This window comes from Peromyscus leucopus, chromosome 23 (genome assembly GCF_004664715.2).
Source record: "Peromyscus leucopus breed LL Stock chromosome 23, UCI_PerLeu_2.1, whole genome shotgun sequence".
Taxonomy (NCBI): domain Eukaryota; kingdom Metazoa; phylum Chordata; class Mammalia; order Rodentia; family Cricetidae; genus Peromyscus; species Peromyscus leucopus.
Window position 1 is genome coordinate 6576121 of NC_051082.1, and position 21951 is coordinate 6598071.

The window sequence follows — 21951 nt, forward strand, 5'->3', positions numbered from 1 at the left end:
GTGTCCCTGTGTCATCCCCCCTCCCACAGCCTCCCCCGCGCGCGTGCGCGCTTTCTTTCTCTCTTATTTGCTCTTGACAGGGTCTCTCTGTAGCTCTAGCTGCTGACCTTAAACTCACAGAGATCTGCCTGGCTCTCTGCCTCCCAAGAGCTGGGGTGTTTCTTATTTAGATGAAGTATACATAGTAAAAAATTGACCATTTTAAAACTATAATTAGGGAACCTGGAGAGATGGCTCAGAGGTTAAGAGCACAGGCTGCTCCTCCAGAGGTCCTGAGTTAAATTCCCAGCAACCACATGGTGGCTCACAACCATCTGTAATGAGACCTGGTGCCCTCTTCTGTAATGCAGGCACACATGCAGGCAGAACACTGTATATGTAATAAATAAATAAATATTAAAAAAAAAAACCCTATAATCCAGTGGCATCTGGTGTATTCACAGTTGGGCTCTTTCTGGTTCCTCCTCCTCCTCCTCCTCCTCCTCCTCCTCCTCCTCCTCTTCTTCTTCTTTTTTTTTTTTTTAAGGATTTTCGAGACAGGGTTTCTCTGTGTAGCTCTGGCTGTCCTGGAACTCACCCTGTAGACCAGGCTGGCCTCGAACTCACAGAGATCCTCCTGCCTCTGCCTCCCGAGTGCTGGGATTAAAGGCGTGTGCCACCACCGCCAAGCTGGAGATTGTGTTGTAACCTGCTGCCCACTCAGCCCTCTGGTCACACTGGACTCTGACGCCCCCTTGTCATGACGGCAATAGAAAGTGCGCTGGGGGGCGGGCGTTGGGGGCGGACAGTCTGGGGCCAGTGTTTGTGTGTGGAAGTCATCTGTGGATCATGCTGGAGCTTGCTTGGCAGCGCTGCCATTGAGGCAGTGGCCCTGCAGGTCCGTGGGATGGGGGAAGGGAGAGCGGCTGAACCGGGTTCCGAGGTTTGGGGGAGGGGATGCTGGAGAGTCAAGTGTGAACTGCGTGTGGCGGGAGGAGTGTTTTCTGCCGCGTGCCCATTCTCCCCCCACCCGTGTCTCAGGGAGGAAGGAAGGCACAGCCTCCTGTGCCTCGGACTAACAACAGCCATCGGCCCTCTGACTTGCTGCCCGATCTGAGCTATTTACTTTTTCTCTCTGGCTTTCATTCTCTTTCCCTTTCAGTTCCGTCCGTTTTTTGCTTCCTGTGCTTGAAGCCCTGTTATTGGCTGACACCCCTTTAGAATGCTTACTTCTTCAAGATGATGCCCTTTCATAATCACAGAATGTCCCTTTGAGGGGCTGGAGAGATGGCTCAGAGGTTAAGAACACTGGCTGCTCTTCCAGAGGACCCTGGGTTCAAGTCCCAGCAACCACATGGCAGCTCACAACCATCTGTAACACCCGTTCCAGGGGATTTGACACCTTCACACCAATGCATATAAAGTTAAAATTTAAAAAAAAATGTGTATATATACATACACACACACACACACACACACACACACACACACACACACACACGTCCCTTTTAGTCTTACCTTGTGTGTGGCTAACAGATGCACTTTAATTTTCATATCCTTTCCCTTCCCCCACCCCCTTCTTTCCTGCTGTTCAGTTAAATAAGACAGTTGGGAACACCTGCAGTGGTGACCTCACTGGACGCCTGGCTCTGTGCAGTGCAGATGGGCACAATGTGTCCCACAGCCTTGCGGGGGGAGGGGGGGAGGGTCTTGGTTGCAGACCCTCATCTGGAAACAATCCTACATCTTACAGCCTTCCTCACAGGAAGTTCCTTGTGTAGTGGTAGGCTTCCGAACTGGTCCTTGAACTTGAGAGGCCTTTCTTTTGAATCTCTGAACAAGTCAGGACGGATGGTGGTGGCGCACGCCTTTAAAAAAGACAGACAGACAGACAGACAGACATTCTCATTGGGTGAATTGCCATCCCTGCTCCCATGCTGACTCCCCACCCCCACCAGACAGGGTCTCTCTGTGTAGCCTCAGCTGTCCTGGAGCTCGCTCTGTAGACCAGGCTGGCCTCCGAGATCTGCCTGCCTCGGCCTCCCAAGTGCTGGGATTAAAGGGGAGCACCACCACCACCACGGTTCGGCCCCTGCTGTCTCTCAAAGCCCTGGCTGGAGCACAGCTCTCTAAATGACTTGTTCCTGGGCAACAGTGAAGGGGCAGGCAGGGCAGGCAGGGGCAGGCAGGAACAGGCAGGAACAGGCAGGGACAGGCAGGGACAGGCAGGAACAGGCAGGAACAGGCAGGGGCAGGCAGGAACAGGCAGGAACAGGCAGGAGCAGGCAGGAACAGGCAGGGGCAGGCAGGAACAGGCAGGAACAGGCAGGGGCAGGCAGGGGCAGGCAGGGGCAGTCTGGAGTTCTCCAGCACCTGCCACTGTGTCTTCCTCACAGGGTCACTTTAACTTTTTCTTTTGAAAAGACAGGGCCTTTTCAGGCTGGCCTTGGAGTCCGAGGGAGTCAAGGGACCCTGAGTATCAGTTTCTCACGTGTCAAGTGGTGGGCACAGGTCATGTCAATTACACTTTGACTGTTGTGGGGAGGGACAGTACTTGCTACCACTGAGCTTCGTCCAGGCCTTTGGCCTCTTTAGCATTGCTGTTTTCAGGACATATCTTCTTCACCCACTGCTTTTGAATCTGCCTTTGTATTCAGAGTTTGTTTCTTATAGCCTGCATAGTTAAAATCTCACTTTAATTAGTCTGACAACATCCATCTTTAAATTAGAGCCTGTAGGCTTTAATATTTAAATCACTATCAGTGCTATAATTCATTGGTTTATTATTTTCATGGTTTGCAGACTTAACCTGTCAGTTGTTTTCAAATCTTGGGCTGGAGAGATGGCTCAGAGATTAAGAGCACTGCTTGCTCTTCCAAAGGTCCTGAGTTCAATTCCCAGCAACCACGTGGTGGCTCACAACCATCTGTAATGAGATCTGGTGCCCTCTTCTGACCTGCAGGGACACATGCAGACAGAACACTATATACACAATAAATAAATAAATCAAATCTTATATTCATGTTCCATGTAAAAAATCTCGTAATTACTAAATTTCTATATCCCCCCCCATACTTTTGTTGTCATAATTCTGCCCCTTGGTACGTTATAAAAACTCACACGGGTTTGTCTGCCTTTTAAATCTGCTCTCAGTTGTCGGGTGGTGGTGGCACACACCTTTAATCCCGGCACTCGGAAGGCAGAGGCAGGCGGATCTCTGTGAGTTCGAGGCCAGCCTGAGTGTGTGTGTGTGTGTGTGTGTGTGTGTGTGTGTGTGTGTGTGTCGGGGGTGGGTGGGCAGCATGATGGTGGCTGGCTGGGAGTGTAGCTAAGTGGTAGCGTGCATGTTTAGCCTTCATGGATCCCCAAATTCAGTCCTCAGCACCAAAAACAAGTAAATAAGCAACAAGGCCGTCCTAGAGAATTTAACAAAATGGAGAACGGCATTTTTGTCTTCCTCCCTGGCTGGTGTCCTCAGTAAGTCACCCACACTTTGCAGTTCCTCTCTTCCTGGGGCAGGCATAATAGCCGGTGATGCTAGCAGACTGTGCTGCAGAGTCCATGGTCGATGTTGCTCACACGTTCCAGCCGGGCATGTTTCAGAAAACACAGCTCACAGTGTTTACTCTCCTCCGCTCTGCCGGGAAAGGTGTGAGCAGCTCCTCGGGACCCAGGCTCCCCTCCACCCCCTGCCCCCCAGCGCCAGGCCGAGGTGCTGCCCAGTGGCAGGCCCTGACCCTTCCTGGTGCCCACGTTGTTCCCGCTGCCTCATTCCAGAGCACTGAGCTTCGCTCTTCCATTTTGAAGGAAACCAGGCAGGCCACACAGTGAGCTGAAGTGCCCACAAGGGCCTGTGCTCTGGCCACAGAGTCTTGTGGAGTTTTCCTTTGCTTTCTCTTCTTTTAGAGTGAGGGGTAGTGTGGCGGGAGGGAGGAGGTGGTAACTAGATCCAGGAGCATATCCTGGCATAAGATGGAGGGACCCTGCTTCTGTCACTGTCCACTCTGTGCTTTGTATATACTGAGTGCTCACGGAGGAGCGGGAGGGGGAGTGAACTGAGGTGGAAAGGTAGATCACTGCATGGACGGCTTGTCCAGGGTCATTAACTCATTTCTCCCGAGCATCTACTTGTACTAGGCTCTCTGTTCATTGCTCAGAGAGGCCGATGGGTGTGAGCACGCTGTTCCCTGCCCTCCCCGGGCTGCTCAGGGGCTGTGGGGTGTGGCCAGACAGTCTCCACTGGTTTGACATGTGCTCTCCTCAGGGAAGACCATGATGCTTTGGAAGCGCAAAGGAGAAGGGTCCTTAAACCCTGAGTCCAGAGGGAGGGCAGAGAGGAAATGGTGTTTGATACTGCTTGTTGTTCAGTTTGTTTGCTTAGAATGCATAGAGGAGACGGGGTGCCTGGGGTGACGTTGCCATAGACAAACATGGACATTTAGAAAGACTCCGTCTTTGAAGTAGACGGCCATTCTGGAGTCACATCTGTAAGCTTCTCACAGCAGAGGTCCCCAGCATAAAACCAACATAGACCATTTTAATCCTTGTGTTGTTGGAGTAGGAAACTGAGGTGTGTGAATGTCAGTGGACTAGACAAGATTGGAGGGTGGTCTGTGGAGAGGGAGAAGGCACATGTATGACATGCATGTGCACATGTTGAACTCATCATTTGTGATTTCGTACCCTGTGTCGTCCTAATTGGGTCTTTCAGGCAAGCCAAACAGCCTGAATCACAAGGTTGAGGGCAGTCATCAGCCTGTGCTTCCTCCACAGAGTGACCTTTTAGGGGTAGCCTTGATACGGCAGCCGAGCCAAGGCTGGGACATGGGCATCTGCCAGCCTCCGGTGTGATGCTGAGTTTTGTCCAGGTAAAAACTCTCCAGGCTCAGATGTACCTGATTCCCCAGCCTGTTCTGAGGATATTTCCATGAGAGCAGGAGGCCTGAGATTGCGGATTAAGGCCTGGAAGGGCCCCAGGGGTCAGCCTCAAGCTCCTGTTGCAGGAAGGAGCTGGCTCCCCTGATAACATGCTTGGCTGAGCCCTTCTTCCTGGAAGAGAGTTATCATACATGGAGCTGGCTGTGTCCGTGGACTGCTGAGACTGTCATCAGAGGGAGAGGCAGGGGGAGGGATCTCCGAGAGTCCCTGGAGCAGGGGACATGCAGCCTCCAGAACTTTCCAAGGCTTGGCCATGGAATGACTTGTTTTCAGCGGGGGACAAACTGGAGGTAGGGCACCATATCACTTTCCAAACGGCTACTTTCCAGGCCCCTGAGAGATTCAGACTTGGGTAGAGCAAGAAAGGTCCCTGTCCCCACCGGATCTCTTCCCCCTTCCTTGTTCCTGCCTGTCCTTGATCTCCCTCTGGTCCTCCCCTGGACCTGCTTGCTCCCGTCTTCCTGTCTTGGCTGGTGGCTGTTCTGTGCTCCAGGACTCCCGCGGGAGAGGCCTCTTCCTCCTCCTTCTGCATACACTCAGGTACCAGGTCTTGTTGATTTTTTCCCTCCTTTCATGTACAGCATTGCAACTTTTGCCCACCCCCCCCCCAACCCCCATGAGCCCTGCCTCCCTCCCATCCTGCCTGCGCACACTGACTGAGCAGTCTAAAAGGCAGGCCTGGTCCTGCCTTCCCCTGCCAAGCACTCTGTAGAGGCCCTTGTAAGCCCAGACTCTCCTGCAGGCCCTGGGCCCTCGACTCCCCTAACCAAGCTGGGACTTGCACTCTGAGCTCCATTCCCTGTCCTGGCCCTTTCCCAGGTTGATTATTTGTTTGGTTTTGGTTTTTGGATTTTGAAGACAGGGTTTCTCTGTGTAATAGCCCCAGCTGGCCTGGAACTTTGTAGACCAGGCTGGCCTCAAACTCACAGAGCTCCACCTGCCTCTGCCTCCCAAATGCTGGGATCAAAGGTGTGCGCCACCACTGCCCGGCTCCCAGGTTATCCTTAACCTCTCCTGGCCCTCTGTTAACTCCTCTCCCTTACAATAGACTCATTAGGTAGTGCTCTCTGCAGCAGACCGTGTCTCTCCCCTTCGTGTATTGGGACACCAGTTGAGCACTGAGGGGTTAAGGTATCCTGGTATTGAGGCTGCCTCCTGTGAGGGACGGATAGACCTAGAGCAGGCAGGGAGGCTGGGTACACAGTGAGACAAGATGGGGCCTGGAGAGACGGCTCAGCAGTTAAGAGTACCGGCTGCTCTTCCAGGGGACCCAGGTTCAAGTCCCAGCACCTACGTGGCAGCTCAAACTGTCTGTAACTCCAGCTCCAGGAGTTCTGAGGCCTTCACACAGAAAAGTGAGACAGGGTCCATTTTGTGCCCTATGGCCTGTGGGAGCATTGTGGAGTATGTACTGCTCCATCCTGTTCTAGGAATTCCCGTCACCTGGGGCTGACATGGAGCTGGAACTGCTTTAGCCTCAAGCACCACATGTCTTAGTGAGCTGTGAGGCAAAGGCCGAGCTTTCAGCTTTGACCCGGGCCAGTTTCCCTTTCATCGATTCTCCATCTCCTTTGCACTGTGGTGATTGGGAGCTTTCTCCCTAGAGGAACGTGGTAGGTAGGGACCCACACACAGTGTGGCTTACAGATCTCCTGGAGGTCATTCACGGATGTTGGTTGTGAAAAAGTCATCTTCCTTGGTGGGGTTTGGAGGACGATCTCCATTCTTTCTCTGGAGAGGGAGGACCAAGGAATGGCCAGTTCTGCCCAGATGGGAGCTGAGCTGAGTCAGGAGGAGGAAGAGGAAGCGGAAGATGTCAGGGCAGGGCTAGCTACACTCAGAAGGTCCAGGGCCTTTGGAGTGAATCCTGAATGAGTAGTGTCTTGAGGCCCCTCCAAGACCTAACTTTGGAGTCCGGAATTGGAGGGCTTAGTTAGACCCATCCCTAGACTGCTTCCTGGGTGCCGGCATTGTTGGGAGGGCTGGCCCTGGACCAGACGCTCAGGGGAACCAGCAGCATCTTTCCCCGCCTTGGCCACGTGCATCGAGCTTCCACAGCCTGAGCACAGGGCTCTGGGATACTTGTACTTGGATCACTTGTGGCGATCTTTTGAGTTTGGGAGTCAGTCAGGGAGAGAAACTGGAGTTTTAACTGAGTCTTTTGTTGTTGTTTTTTGTTTTTTGTTTTCAAGACAGGGTTTCTCACTGTAGTTTTGGTGCCTCCCCTGGATCTCGCTCTGTAGCCCAGGTTGGCCTCAAACTCACAGAGATCCGCCTGGCTCTGCCTCCTGAGTGCTGGGACTAAAGGCGTGTGCCACCACTGCCCGGCTCGGCCTGGAACTCTTAATCTTAGATTCCACCCCTCAGACTCTGGGATGATAGGTGTGAGCCACAGTGTCCGGCTGTAAGGTCTTTTTGACAGGGACCAGTGTTCTGTTACTGGTGTCTTAACAAACACGGTTGGTGAGAGTGTGGGGAGCCCAGGCACCCAGCTGACAGCTGTCGGGGAGCCTTCTCTGCAGTTCACACCGGCACGCTCTCACACCTGCTCAGGTGGGGCCGTCAGGGATGTCAGCTGTGTGGGTGGGGCAGCTATTCAGGTTCCACCCGCCACCTGGCATCACCTGGTGAGATCCGCCCTGAAACTGTAAGGCCCGTGTGCTTTAAATTTGCGTTACGTTATTTATTTACGTGCGCGCGAGCGCTGGTGAATGTGTAGACGTCAGAGGACAACTGGAGGGGGTTGGCTCTCTCCTTCTACCATGTAGTTCCCAAGGAGTGGACTGGAGTCGCCAGGCTTGGCGGCAGGCACTTTCTCATCCTCTGCCACCTCCTCAGTCAGCGGTGTGCTCTCGGCACCCCAGACCTGCCTTCTGTCCGCTGTCTTGTTTGCCCCGTCAGACGGCTTATGGGAGGCCGGGGAACCCGCAGGCTGTAAGGGACCCCCAGTACGCCCAGCTTGACACACGAGGAGACTGAGCTCAGAGGGGCTGTGCTAGCAGATGGTGGAGTCGGGACTTGAGGGCCCGTTGTTGATTACCGCTCCACGCTGCGTTTTGTCACAGACCCACAGACCTGCCGAGGCCAGGCAGGTGATGGGAATGGCGAAGGAGCAAAGAGAGAAGAGGACTGATGTTGCCGCCGAAGGAGGCGGCCACGCCCCTTCTGGTGGTGGAAAGTCGACCAGTTCCGACCTTCCTTGGCTTACCGATAGACTTACAGTCCGGTAAAGCTGTGAAGCTGAAAATGCCTTCTATGCGGTTAGTCTACTGAACGGCCGCAGCTTAGCACCCGGCACCCGGCACCCAGCACCCAGCAGGGTGCCACTTGTTTACCCTCATGATTGGGTGGGGTCGTCGCTGCCGCCTAACAGTGCAGGATCGCCTCGTACCACGTGCTGTTCAGAACTTTCACACGGTTCCTCCGTGTGAAAGGAGTGGACGGTGTTGCCTTTGCTCCACTGTGAGGTTGAAAAACGGTCAGTGCAGCTGCCATTTATCAGGGCCGTCTGTGTGGGGCCGTCTGTGTGGGTCATCTGTGTTGCCAGCTCCTAGGAGGCTAAAAGTCTTGGTTTTCATGTGAAATCTTATAGTTTCCTCCTATGTCTTTTTCCTTTTTTTAAGTTTTCACTATGTAGCTCTGGAGTCCTGGAACTTGCTATGTAGTCCTGGTTGGCCTCAAACTCACAGAGCTGTGCCCACCTCTCTCTCTCTCTCTCTCTCTCTCTCTCTCTCTCTCTCTCTCTCTCTCTCTCTTGGTTTTTCCAAGACAGGGTTTCTCTGTATAGCTTTGCGCCTGTCCTGGAACTCACTCTGTAGCCCAGGCTGGCCTAGAACTCACAGAGATCCGCCTGCCTCTGCCTCCCCAGTGCTGGGATTAAAGGCGTGCGCTACCACCGCCCCCCCCCACCCCGCCCCCGCGCTCCACCTCTGTCTCTTAAGTGCTGGGACCACCGTGCCCGGTTTGTGTGTGCAGGAGTGTGTTCATGTCATGCACACACGTGGAGGTCAGAGAACAACTTGTAATAGTCTGTTCTCTCCCTCTACCACGTGGCCTAGGCCTTGAACTCAGGTCATCAGGCTTAGTGGCAAGAGCTGTTACGGCTGAGCCTTGCAGATTTCTCAGGCACAAGCACACCTATGAGGTGATTCACGGGCAGGCTTTCAGACTAGGATCTGTTTCCCTCCACTTCTGAGTCTGGCTCTGCTGCCTCTAGAATCCCCTGGAGAAGGAGAATCAGAGTTCATGGCTGAAAGAGGTCCTGGAAGTCTGTTTTTGTCTGACCAGTGGCCGTGTGCAATTCCTAGTCCACCAAAAAGGTAAAAAGGCAGGCAGGCTCAGAGAGGTGAGGGGTGGTAGAGTAGGTGTGAGGGACAAATGCAGTCTGGACTCAGGCCTCGCCTCTGGCCACCCCACCCACCAGCTCTGTAGGCTTTGGCTGTCCCAACGGCAGCTGTGACTTCCTACCTCAGGCACGCATGCACTCTCGCACGCAAGCACGCACACTATGCTACCCTTGGCTCTTAGGGTAGCAGTCATCAGTATTACTGGTGTCTTCTTTTTCATGGTTTTTTTTTTTTTTTGAGATGGTTTCTCTGTGTAGTTTTGGCGCCTTTCCAGGATCTCCCTCTGTAGTCCAGGCTGGCCTAGAACTCACAGAGATCAGCCTGGCTCTGCCTCCCGAGTGCTGGGATTAAAGGCGTGCGCCACCACCGCTCGGCTTTTCATGTTTTGTTTTTTAAGCGTACATTACATATACATAATAACTGTCTCATTATGACATTTTCATGTGTACACAGTCTCATCGTACTGACTCCCCATTGCTCTCCTTAGGCCCAATCCCGCTGGTCTTCCCCCCTCTGCTGCCGTTTGTCTTGGGGAGCTAAGGAGTTCCATTAGGTTTGCTTGCAGGAGCGTGAGTAAGAGGTTCCTTCTGGGAGCATGGACACTTTATCAATGGCTCCACCTTAGATTGATGGATTCCCTATAGATCCTCGGGGAGCATGGGAGGCCTTCCCCTTCCCGCTTCTGCAGAGGACCTGGGCACTCGTCATGGCTGCTCTTTGTGTCTGGGTTTGACATGTGTCCTCACGTGGAGCAGGAAATCTTGCTTATGGTCAGGGAGATCGGGCCCATCTTAGCCCAGCTTGGGCTTCCTCTAGGTATGTCTCAAAAAAAAATGGAGTGGGCCCTCCACAGAGGAGTAATGTCCATGGAGACAGGTCTCACGGTTCAGGGCGTAACATGGAGGGAAGAGGGCAGGACCTTCCCCTCTTTGTAAAGACAAATGAATTGCATCAGACAGGTCAGTAGTGGGACAGGTCAGGTCGCTGACTTCTGTGGTGACCATTTCCTGTCTGGATACCAAGATTGGCTGACGGTTAAGTTCCAGCAGAGGTAACCTGTTTAACCACGAGGCTCTGTGATTCACACAGCTTCCCGTTTGTCCTTGTGAAGTTTACCCAAGAGAACCCCAGACAGCTGTGCTCCACACATGGCGTAGAGCTCGAGCGGTGGGTAATTCAGGTGCTCTCCATTTACTCCAGCCTGGCCCCACCCCAGGTAAGCTGGCTGTCTCTTCCACACTTCATCCTGAAGAGCACGCTGCAGACCCTAGAGATCGGGTGATGTGATCGGTCTACCTGGACAGTTGCCCAACCTCCCCTCAGAATGTGGCTTCTTTTAGAAGACTGTCTCGATGGTTCAGAATCCAGCTTCTAAACAAGCTCTGGAATGCTCCCTGTGTGTACATGGGGACTTCCTGTGTGATATTTCTGGGCATTACGACCAGGCGCTGCTGTTACCATCTGTCCCTGTTCTGCTGGATTGGATTCCCTGAGCTCCAGACTGTCTCCTGCAATAAAACCCAAACTGGGGGTGTGGTGGGTCCCACCCTGCTCTGCCCCCATTGGTCTCCTGAGCCAAGCCAAGCAGGAGCCTTGGATTCCCCCCTCTGCCTCTGAGCCCAGTGCACAGACTCCCTCAGCCAGTGGAGCCATGAGGACTGTCATCTGCTGGGCTAGAGGCTCCGGGGTTGGTGGGCTTTTTGCAGACGGGTCCCATTGTTTGGGTTGTAGTCTGTGTTACCCTCCTCCATATCTTATTGCTCCTGCATGTGAGCCCCGTCAGCCACACTGAGCCCAGAGGTCCCCGGACACATTTTTGTTTCAGGAAAGCATATTTTCCGTTTTCTCCTGTTGTGGTTTCCCTGTATGACTTCGCAGCCACCATCTGCTTCCTCCCTGTCCAGGAAGAGGCAGATTTCCCACTGTGAGAATTGGAGAGGACCTTCCCTTCTGCGGAGATTAGCTTTGCCCCCTTCAGGACAGTGACTGGAGGTGTCGCTTCTGTAGAGAGGCACTGTCATCCTCCCAGGGCCTCTTGTGAGTTTGCGGGTCACCTGTGAGCAAGCGGGGAGTGATTGTGGGCAGGGGACTGGGATGGGACCAAGAGCTTCTGTGCGTGGGCTGGGTTCCTTTTCAGGAGGTGCCAACTGTCTGCGGGACACCAGCTGTCAAGGGGCCCCGGCATTTCCTGGAGCTCTGACTTCAGCAGATGGCTGCCTAAAATTATGAGACCGAGGAGACCCGGGGCTGGATAGTGTCAGTGCTTCTAGGGAAGCACAAGTGTCATTGAGGGTTGACCAGGGGAGTGCTGTGGGCAGCTGGCCTGGTTCTCTCACTGCTTCCTCATTTCTTAGAACTCCTGGCCATCCGAGATGGCTGTTTGAGCTGATGCCAAGGGTGTGTGTGTGTGGGGGGGGGTGGTCCTGTGTGCTCTGAGCACACACTCATCACTGGGGCTCGTGTGGATGAGACTGACCGTCATGGAGTCATCTTGAATTCACTTCAGTTGCTTTTCTCAAAGTCAAAGCGGATCATTACATATGTCAATACCCGATGACTGCTGGCCGGTGACGGGTGGGGCTCCACCTCCTGATTGATTGCACATCCGGCAAGAGATTAGGGGCCAAGGATAGCTCTTGGCCGCGTCTTCTGTTACCCTAGCAGGCTTGTGCCCTTGACCTCCGGGGCAGGTGGGAACAGCATTTACAGAGGGCCAACCTGGAACTGCTGTGTGTGTGTGTGTGTGTGTGTGTGTGTGTGTGTGTGTGTGTGTGAGAGAGAGAGAGAGAGAGAGAGAGAGAGAGAGAGAGAGAGAGAGAGAGAGAGAGAGCATGCTCAAGTGCTTGGAGGATGCACTTAACTGTCCATTGGGAACATCCAGGTTGGTGTAGTCGCCTGTAAGTTCAAGCCAGCTGTCTGTCTCATCCTTGTTGGACTGGTTTGGTGTGCAGAGGAGAGCTCCACCCACCTGCCTGTGGCCTGGTCCCCGAGGCTGCAGGTCTGCCTGGGGGAAGGAGCACTCCTGTCCTAGGCAGTGCTCAGATGGGAGCAGCTGTGATATGATTGGAGGCCAGGAGGCAGACACCGTGCAAGTTGACTTGGAGCACAATGGATTAGAACGTGGACCCTTCCAGAAGAGAAGGGTGGGCAAGAGGCCATGGGTTAGGGTAGGCAGTGGTAGTACTGTATTCCTGTGGACTGCCTTCCTGGTTCCTCCAGGGGCTCCAGCGTTCACTCACTGGACCTCACTCAGCCCCCAGGCTGCAGCCCAGGAAGAAGCCTGGGTGCTCTGGAAGGGTTATTTCCCTTCCCGAGCCGCTGTCTCGCCGATGTAGACCTCTCTTCGGTTTCTCTGTGGCACTCTGTGCTCTCCCTGTGACGGGGGGGGGGGGGGGGGGGGGGGGGAGGGAGTAGCTGCTCTCTCCTGGCCCTGTTTCCCTGGGGTCTTTGGTGAAACTTGGGGCAGCTCCAGGTTCAGAGTCACAGGGCCCACCCGGTGGAGAGAGGAGGAGCTAACTAACGCTCGCTCCTCAGCTCTTGTCTTGCCTCTGCTGGGGAGTGAGTCGGAGACTGCTGGGCTCAGCTGATGTTCTCTCAGGAGAACTTGGACTGAACCCCAGGCAGAGAGGGTGAGGTCAGTGGTTTGCTCAGCACGAAGGCCCGAGTTAGCGACGATCTGTCACAGCTCCCAGGATCCCTGGCCTGCAGCTCCTTTCCTGTCCTGTTCCAGGGGACACGGGAATCGGTGGTGCGGGTGTATTTATTGTGTGCCGCCTCTGTGTTCGAGTGGGAGGCCCACGTTTATTTTATCACCAGCCATCATGACGGCTTTCTCCCTGCTTTTCCTCCTGGCGCTCAGTGAACTCTATGAGGTGTCTGAGTAAGCGGAAGCTCCTGACTATCTAGTGAGTTCTGCTGGTGAGCAGGACTCGAAGTCATCCTCTTCTCGGGAGGCTGCTACTTCCAATGTAGCACAGTGCCTAGGGGTGGGATAACCAGAAGGGCGTACAAAGAGCTGTGTGACTGTCCCAGCCCCCAGTGACACCAGAGCAGCCAAATCTGTGGCATGGACAGGGTGGCTTTATGTGTGGACAGTGGGGGCTTTGTGGTGCTGCGTAAAACTGCCCACCGAAGTCCCCGAGTGCGTGTGCAAAGGACTCTGGGAAAGCTCTCTGCCTCCCTCTGTCACTGGCTTCTTGTCAGTTTGGTCCTCACAAGGTTTTCTGGGTTTCCCCTGACGTTTCTTGGGCCCCGTTGTCTCCTGTGAACATCCAGGAAACAAGCAGGTGGAGGAGGGAGAGGTTTGGGCCGGATCTGATATTGTTGGTAGAGAGAGACACAGCCGGGGAAAGGAATGGGGGAGGGATGCGGTCGTGGGGGTCAAGGGCCCGAGCCGGAGTGAAGGCTGCTGGTTTGGCCTCACGTTCTGAGAGGCTGAAGACCAGGTGTCAGCTCCAGGGGTTCTGCCCTCATACACTTAAGGCAAAGGAGGCCGTGAGTGGGTGTTTGTCCCTCTGTATCTGCGGGTTTGCACGGGAGTCTTCAGAAATATTTGGGGCCCAAAAAACCACAGCTCAGGGGCATAGTCCTTGCATTGTGTGAGGCCCTAAGTCCAGCACTGGGGAAAAAGAGGGAAAAATTATTTTACATTTGTTGGAGCTGGAGAGGTGACTTAGGGGTTAAGAGTATACACTGCTTTTACAGAGGCCGGAATTTGGTTCCCAGGGCCCTCCCCTACAGCTCACAATCACCTGTAACTGCGGCCCCAGGGCGCTCTGTTGCCCTCTGATGGACTCGGCAGGTATTGCACTCACATGTGCGGGCATGCACAGACACAACTTACACACATTATTAAAAATAAATCTGTTCACACTAGGCAGTGGTGGCGCACTCCTTTAATCCCAGCACTTGGGAGGCAGAGCCAGGCAGATCTCTGTGAGTTCGAGGCCAGCCTAGTCTACACATTTAAAAAAAAAAAACACAAAAAAACCCCAAACAAACAAACAAAAAAACTGTTCTAAAGGACACATCCAGTGGCAGGTGAGACAGCTTAGCAGGTAAAGAGAGACACTGTGACCAAACCTGCTTACCTCAGTGCAACACCCGGGACCCACAAGAGAAAAGGGGAAGGGACTCCACAATTGTCCTCTGATTTTAATCTGTGCATGCATGCACACACACAGAAGATAATATTACAAAGATTTATTTTTATGTGTGTGGCTATTTTGCATACATGTCTGTATGTGCACCGTGTACATACCTGGTTCCCGAGGAAGCCAGAAGAGAGACTCGGGTCCCCTGGAACTGAAGTTCTAGGTGGTTGTGAGCCCCATATGAGTGCTGGGAACTGAATCTGAGTCCTCTGCAGAAGCTGCACACACTCTTAAGTGCTGAGCCATCTCTACAGCCCTTACAAAATGTTAAAACAAAAAATACTATACAAACTGAGTGTTGGTGACACACGCCCTTATCCCAGCACTCAGGAGGCAGAGCCAGGCGGATCTCTGTGAGTTTGAGGCCAGCCTGGTCTACAGGATGAGATCCAGGGCAGGCACCAAAACTACACGGAGAAATCCTGTCTCAAAAAACCAAAACAACAAAAAAATAGTATACAAGTGTACCAGGCGTGATGGTTCATGCTAGACAACTCTCCAGGACACTGAGTCAGGATTGAAAATTGATACCAGCCTGAGTAATACAGTGAAACAGTGTCTCAAGGCAAAAATCAAAACAAACCCATATATAGGAAGACGTGCAAAGGATCCATGCAAATACTGTACTGTTGTGTATGGAGGAGCAGGCATCTGAGGACTTGCTAGCCGAGGACTGTATTGTGCCTCTGCCCCTTTCTCAGCTCACATTCATTCCAGTCCTGTGAGTGGCCAGGGAAGGGTGTTTGTGCTGTGGGGATCCAGGAGTAGGGAGGAAGTTCCTCCCGAGAGCCTGCAGTCTGGTAGGAGGGGTGAGGGTGAAGTGTGGGACCCACGCAGAGGGGTGGGAGTGGCTGTGTAGACTTAGTCCCAGCACCCACCGGGAGGCAGAGCCCAATGGCTCAGGGCCATCCTGGACTGCACATGGAGGCACAGCCTCAAAGCAAAAAGTGTGTGTGCTGCAGGGGAGAGGGATGTTTCAGGAAGCTCACGCCATTTCCGTCTCCTGGAAGGGAGGGGGTTAGGAGAACCCAGGGAGGTGACAGGGACTCCGGGAAGGGCCTGAGCTTGGTTTCAGGTGCCAGACCATAGTGTTTGCTGTAAGTGATAAAAAAGCTGATGTGTGACATGGAGGGGCCCAGTGAAGGGAGAGTTGTTATAACCTGGGGACCAGTTACAGCCGGGAACTAGAGGAGGGTGGCCAGGCGGACGCGAGCCAGCTGCTTGACACGGGAGGCGGCCCCAGCCTTTCTCCGGTTGTTCTGGGCTCTGTTCATCAGTCAGAATGTAGCTAGTAGGGAGCAGAGAGACTGGGGCCTGTAAATCCATAAACACTGTGGAAAGATTACAGCTCATCCCAGGCACAGGCAAACTTTTGAACTTTTTGTTCAGGTCTCTGCGGGGCCAGCGATGACTCACTGCTGAGCCCCTCCTAGGCTCTGTTGGTGATTAGCAGGGGGAGCAGCTGAGGACCCGCCCTGCACTGCTGCAGACTCACGCGCTTGGAAGAAGAGCCCAGCTTGCAGGAAGGGCCTGGAGGGGAGGGCTTGCTGGAACAGACCCCGGGACATTTCCAGGACAGGGTTCTCCTGGGCTCCAGGCGGCTTCTCTTCATACATGAATCAGTTTTACCCACTGAAGGAGCTGTGGGCTGGGCCTGCAGGAGGGCCCTCAACTTGACCTTAAAAGGTTTAGTGTTAGCCGGGTGGTGGCACACACACTTTTAATCCCGGCATTGGGAGGCTAAGGCAGGTGGATCTGAGTTCGAGGCCAGCTTGGTCTACAGAGTGAGTTACAGGACAGCCAGAGCTACATAGAGAAATCCTGTCTCGAAAAACAAAACAAAAAATGGTTTAGAGTGTCTGGGTGAGCAGAAGAGGTGCATAAGATATGGCCAAGGAAATGCATCCTCTGGAATCTGGGATCTGTGAGGGAGGGACCCTGATGATGAGTTCTTAAGGTATGAGGTGGCTGCTTGATCGATCACCTGGGGGTGTTGCCAGATCCAGCATCAGGTGAGTCCGGGGCATTCTACTTCTCACTACTGTGCAAGTTTTGGAACCCACTCGGGGAGGGAGGCCACAACAGCTGGGGCCTGCGTGGGTACTGAGTACCTAATTCAGAGGGGAGACTCGGCAAAGTTGGGCTTCGGCCTGGAGCTTAGGGTGACCTCACAGTAGCCTCTCAGCTCACCTGTGCCCTGTGCCCTTGGGTACAAAGCCAGGCGTCCAATAAAGAAAGGGTACCTGCTTGCACACTCACAGTGTGCAATCCCCTGGCAGGCGGGGCTCAGCTGAAGACTGGGAAGAAGCCTCTGTACCAGTCAGCCCCAGAGCCTTTTCCCTTGGTTTCCTGTCTGTCACCCCGGCCCACACTTCCTTCAGGCCAGTTCCTGTTGAGTGAGGCATGAGTCAGCTAAGGAAGCTGGGGGGGGGGGGGCTGAGTCTTCATAACCTGCAGGCATGACTATTAAATATTTAAGCGACACTATGGTATTGATCCCATCTCCTCGATCCCCATGGGGAGAGCAGCCCCTGTCCGGGATTCAGATAACAGCAGTGTCTTGGATTTAGACAAAGTCCTGAAGAGCTCACAGTGCTCATCTGTGACCCCGTTTTCCCTCCGTAGAACTTGCTCAGACATGGGGGCAATCAGATTGTGCCAATTTTACGTGATAGGGAAGACAAGCAGGTAGGTATGTGATCATTGCTGGGCCCTCCGCAGTCCGGCCCACAGCATGACACCCCAGCTCCTTCTTTATACTGGCTGTTCTGGGCCTTTTCCAGCCTTCTCTTCCAACGATAGAATAAGGCTGCCGATCTCTAGAGCTTCCTTCGTGGAGAGGAGACAGTTGATGGTGGGGGGAGGTAGAACCCCCTATAAAAGGTTGAGATCCTAGTGAGTGTTGAGGCCTTAGGTCCCTGGGCTGGGTAGGGGGCAGGGATCTTCATTGTGGATTGGCCCTTGCTGGCCACAGCTGCCTTCCCCGAGGACGGGACTGTTACCGGGATAAATATACCCGGCTCCCCATTCCTGAGGAGTTACTCACTGAATAAAAGTACCCCGCTGTGGGTTAGATTACCTCTCCTCTAACTGCTCTCCTGCTCTGGCGGGCTGAGGGGACAGCCACCGGGAGCCATGGGAGGAGGAGGGGCAGAGCTGTCTTCCTACTCCTCTGTCCTTGATCGAGAAGTCTCACCAAAGCGGCCAGAGGCGGGCCATCCCTTAGCCAGCCTTGCTGTAGACATAAGCGCCTTCCTTGGGAAGGCTGAGTCCCACTCACTGCTTACATCCCTCTGTCTGGCAGTCCCGTGACACTTAGGTCGCCTGGGCTACCCAGGTGACCAGCAGGGGATTGAGCCCTTTTCTGGGCATAACATGGTAGACAGGCCGCTTAGACGTCTCCTGGGTCCGGATAGCAGGTACTGGAGAGTCTAGTGCTGCCTGTCTGAGATTTAGGTTGCACACAACGCTGAAGGCGTAGACAGCCAGCCCCTGGGAAAGCCCTCAGGTGTGGCGGTCCCTGGCTGCCTGGGCACCCAGGAGGCATGTGGCTGCCCCTTGCTCCCATCTGCTTTGCGGAGCCTAAGGGAGTTGTGCCAGGCCGTCCCCGGGCCATGAGTTAAGCTGGGTTGCAGAAAGGTGTTGGGAAGAACCGCTGTGGACTGTTCTCGGCAAGGCGAATGGGCCTCCCTGAGAACCTGAGGACCAGCTCTCTGCTAAAGCCTGGAGATGCCGACAGTGGGTCCCGGAGTGGTGAGGGCCCAGGCAGAGCAGCCTCCAGCTGGAAAGGCGTGAGAAAGATGGTTTAATGTCTCGCCGTTCCAGCCACGGGTTCAGAAGTAGCGATCTGTGGCGAGGGGTGTTAGTTAGGGTTCTCTAGATAACAACTTACACAATGAATATATATTCGTATATTCAAGGCCATATATGAAGTGCCTTACAGGCTGCAATCTTGGTGGTCCAACAATGTCTGTCTACCATTGGAAGATCCAGGAATCTAGAAGTTGTTTAGTCCACGAGGTTGGCCATCTCAGCTGGTCTTAAGTATATCCCGGTGTGGGGCTCCCTGCAAACACCACAACCTGTGGGGTACTTATTATCCTAACTATCTGTATGAGGCTAGAAGGAAATCTGGCCCAACATGACTTAGCCAGGATTGGTTCAAACTTCTAGAGTCTGACTCCAGGCAGGTTTTTGGTTTTTCAAGACAGGGTTTCTCTGTGTAGCTTTGTGCCTTTCCTGGAACTCACTTTGTAGACCAGGCTGGCCTCGAACTCACAGAGATCCACCTGCCTCTGCCTCCCAAGTGCTGGGATTAAAGGCGTGTGCCACCACTGCCCGGCGGCAGTTTTTTTAAAGACATATTTTAGTACAGTATCACTTTGGAAAAAAGTTTCTGGTGACACTTATCACAATAAAGCTTAAACTACATGGGGACTCTTTCACAAAGTACATGTGACCTCTTCCACAAGCTTAAGGGCCAAGAGAAGATCTGGTGTGGCCTAGGCCATCATAGAAGTCACCAAGCTACAAAGTGAACGTGACATCTCCCCTAGGGATGGGTTTTATTGACTGAGAAACTGTGCTCTAGATAAGTCTGGGAAGAGTCTGGGGGATTCGGGTGTGACCTGGCCTACAGATAGCACAGATCACCAGGATGCTGTTGACTGCATCCACTCCCAGCCTTCTGGTGGAAAACAGGCACACATCCTTCCATTGAGGAGACAGCCTGCACAGTTAACATTCGTGGTTTCCCAGTGCTTATCTGTGAGCACAAGGACCCTGTGTCCCCTACACACCAGAATCCCCAAGAAGTGGGCTCTAATGCCAGGGAAGGAATGGTCTTGCCAGTGAGAGTGAGAGCGAGAGCGAGCAGCCACAGAGAGCTTCCTTCCTCCATGTCTTTTATACAGGCTGCCAGCAGAAGGTGTGGACCTTCCTACCTCAGAAGATCCAGATGAAGGGCTGGAGAGGCCCAGTGATTAATAGCTGCTCTTACAGAGGGTGCTAGTTCAAAAATTTTTTTTAAAAAGATCCAGATTAAAAGTGGGTTTCCCCGCCGGGCGGTGGTGGCACACGCCTTTAATCCCAGCACTTGGGAGGCAGAGGCAGGTGGATCTTTGTGAGTTCGAGGCCAGCCTGGTCTACAGAGCGAGATCCAGGAAAAGGCGCAAAGCTACACAGAGAAACCCTGTCTCGAAAAAAAAAAAAAAAAAAAAAAAAGTAGGTTTCCCCACTTCAAGTGATTTACTTAAGGAAAAGCCGTGTGCCCAGCTTCTTGGGTTTAGTTAATTCCAGATGTAGTCAAATAGATAACCAAGAATAGCCATCACAGGAGGTGGCCTCCAGGGTCTTGTTTTGGCCAGAACAATGCCCTGCCTGCTGTCCCGCACTCGATGTGGCATTCTTTGTCCTCAGACTGGGAGGTCCTTTCCCCTCATCTGGCAGGAGCTCCTGTCAGCCCAGCACCTCCCAGTCACTGACTGCTAAGTGTCACTTCGTGCCTGCTTTCTTGTTTGATCCCTAGCCTGTGCCGAAAACGATGGCATTCTGGGACGCGTGTCCAGCTAGGTGTCTGAGACGCCCGGTCAGCTAGTGAGCAGGCCGGCCGCGGGTCTCCAAATTCCTGCATGCAGGCTGTACCATCCTGAGACCTGCAGGGAGTAAGGGAAGAGCTCCTGGCCCAACCCCTCTCCCACACAGCTGGAATCCTCTCGGGAGGACCTTTAACTCCCCTCCCTTGGCACCTGGTCAGCGTCAGGACCCTGCTTTTTGACAGTCTTTATCACATACCAAAGACACGCTTGGGCCCAGCTTGTGAAAGAGCCCTCCCTGACTTCTTTGCTCTGTGTTGGAGCGGGGGTGGGGGGAGGTGGGGGGCAAGTGGGGGGGGGCTGGGGGAGGGAGGAGGTGCTAGGGATTGAACCCTGGCTTGCTAAACAAGAGTTCTGAGGTACTTGCTACCAAGTTCTGAGGTATTCAACCTAAGTTCAGTCCCTGGGGTCCATGTGGTAGAGGGAGAAAACTGACTGTCCGAGAGTTGTCTTCTGGCCTGCTCATCCACACCCGGGCATTTGAATGCTCTTCTTCCTCCAGTAAATAAACTTAAGACCTTGAGAAAGAGAGAGGGAGGGAGGGAGGGAGGGAGGAAGGAAGGGAGGGAGGGAGGGAGGGTAGGTAGGTGGGTGTTCTACCACTGAGCTGTTTTCTAGTCCCACTGGTTTTCTTTGATCCATTATCGCTTGCTTTGTATCTGTTGATCAGCTTGAGTCCTCAGAAGGTGGTCCGGGAGACATCCCTCATGTTGGGGGCGTGAGGGGACTCCCGGGGTCCCTGCACCCGCATGGCCCATGCAGCTCTGTGCTGGCATGGAGACTTGAGGGTACAGCGGCAGCATTTGCCGAGGAATGTGGTCAGAGCAGTCTGGCGAGCCCCTCCGTCAGCTCCTCCTCTGGTAGACTGTGGGCCCAGAGGCACCTCCCCTGCCTTCATGTGAAGCCCCAAGGGCCGCAGACCTCTCCGTCTCTATCTTGGTCAGTTCCTAGAGCCCAGAAGTTCCTCCCTGCTTTAACTGTTACCGTTGTTGTTACTTTGTTTTGAGACAGGGTCTTGCTATGTAGCTCTGGCTGCTGGCCTGTTGGTTACAGCAGTCCCCCTGCCACAGCCCTACTGAGTGTGTGGCCACACCTGGCTGGGGGCCTCTTTGTCTCGGCGGGCCACCTGTGCACTCTTACCCAGCCTGCCTTGGGACAGCCTCCTGGCCCGAAGCTGCTATTGCTTTGAGCAGTTGCTTGAGCCAGGCACAGCTATAAACTAGAAATGGGGGCGCTCACACCCTGCATTTGCAGAGAGGACAAGTGACTGAATGGGTCCCTCTGTGCCTGTGGGGCCCTTGAACTTCATGCTCCCCTTCAGTCGCACCTCCGTATGTCCTAGTTTGCATGCCCAGGGTCTTGGCACTCGGGCCACTTTACATGCCAGCTCTGCGCCTCTAGCTCAGCCGGCTTCTCTCGGGACCGAAACTTCTCACTCTAGCTGGGGACTCCCTAGTCTTTCCCCAACTCAGCAAGAAAATTCTGTGGTTGCTTGAGGTTAGTCCCCATGGCAGAAAGGTGGTGGACCATTGGCTCCCTCTGGTGGTCAGCGGCAGATGGTCCGCTCCCTTACTCGGTAGTGCATAGCGCAGTGATTTTTGCCCCTGGCCCTCTGGGCACTTTACACCCTGCCTACCTTCTCTTTGCCCTTCCATACACAGGGTGGCATAGTCCTGCTCAGTGACCTGTGCTTTCCCTCTTCTGTGGATTCAAGCTTGAGGCCCTGCATTTGAGTTGCACTGGTGTCGGGCCTGGACCTAACAATTGAGCAGTGTGGTGCTGACGAAGTTTGAGGTCTCTCTAGCATGTAAGGAGGATGCAGGTAGTGGTGGGTCTGTGTCTGACCTTTGTGCTAAAGGAAGGGGCCGTTGGGTGTGAGGTGAAGGAGTTTCCAGTACCTTTTGTATATTTAGAGCTAGGCAAAGGTTGTAGCCATGGCCG

At 53.8% G+C, this 21951-nt stretch overlaps 1 protein-coding gene across 4 annotated transcripts in view; it reads left to right on the plus strand.

The window, feature by feature from the left end:
• Positions 1-21951, plus strand: part of Pxn (paxillin) — a 55719-nt gene that overhangs the window by 16690 nt on the left and 17078 nt on the right. Inside the window, exon 1 of one of the 4 annotated variants that reach the window (XM_037198626.1) lies at positions 5115-5207. The exons of the other annotated variants lie outside the window; for them this stretch is intronic. The gene's annotated coding sequence lies outside the window, so the exon portion shown is untranslated. Of the gene's footprint in view, positions 1-5114; positions 5208-21951 lie in introns of those variants that run through there. 4 annotated transcript variants of the gene reach the window in all.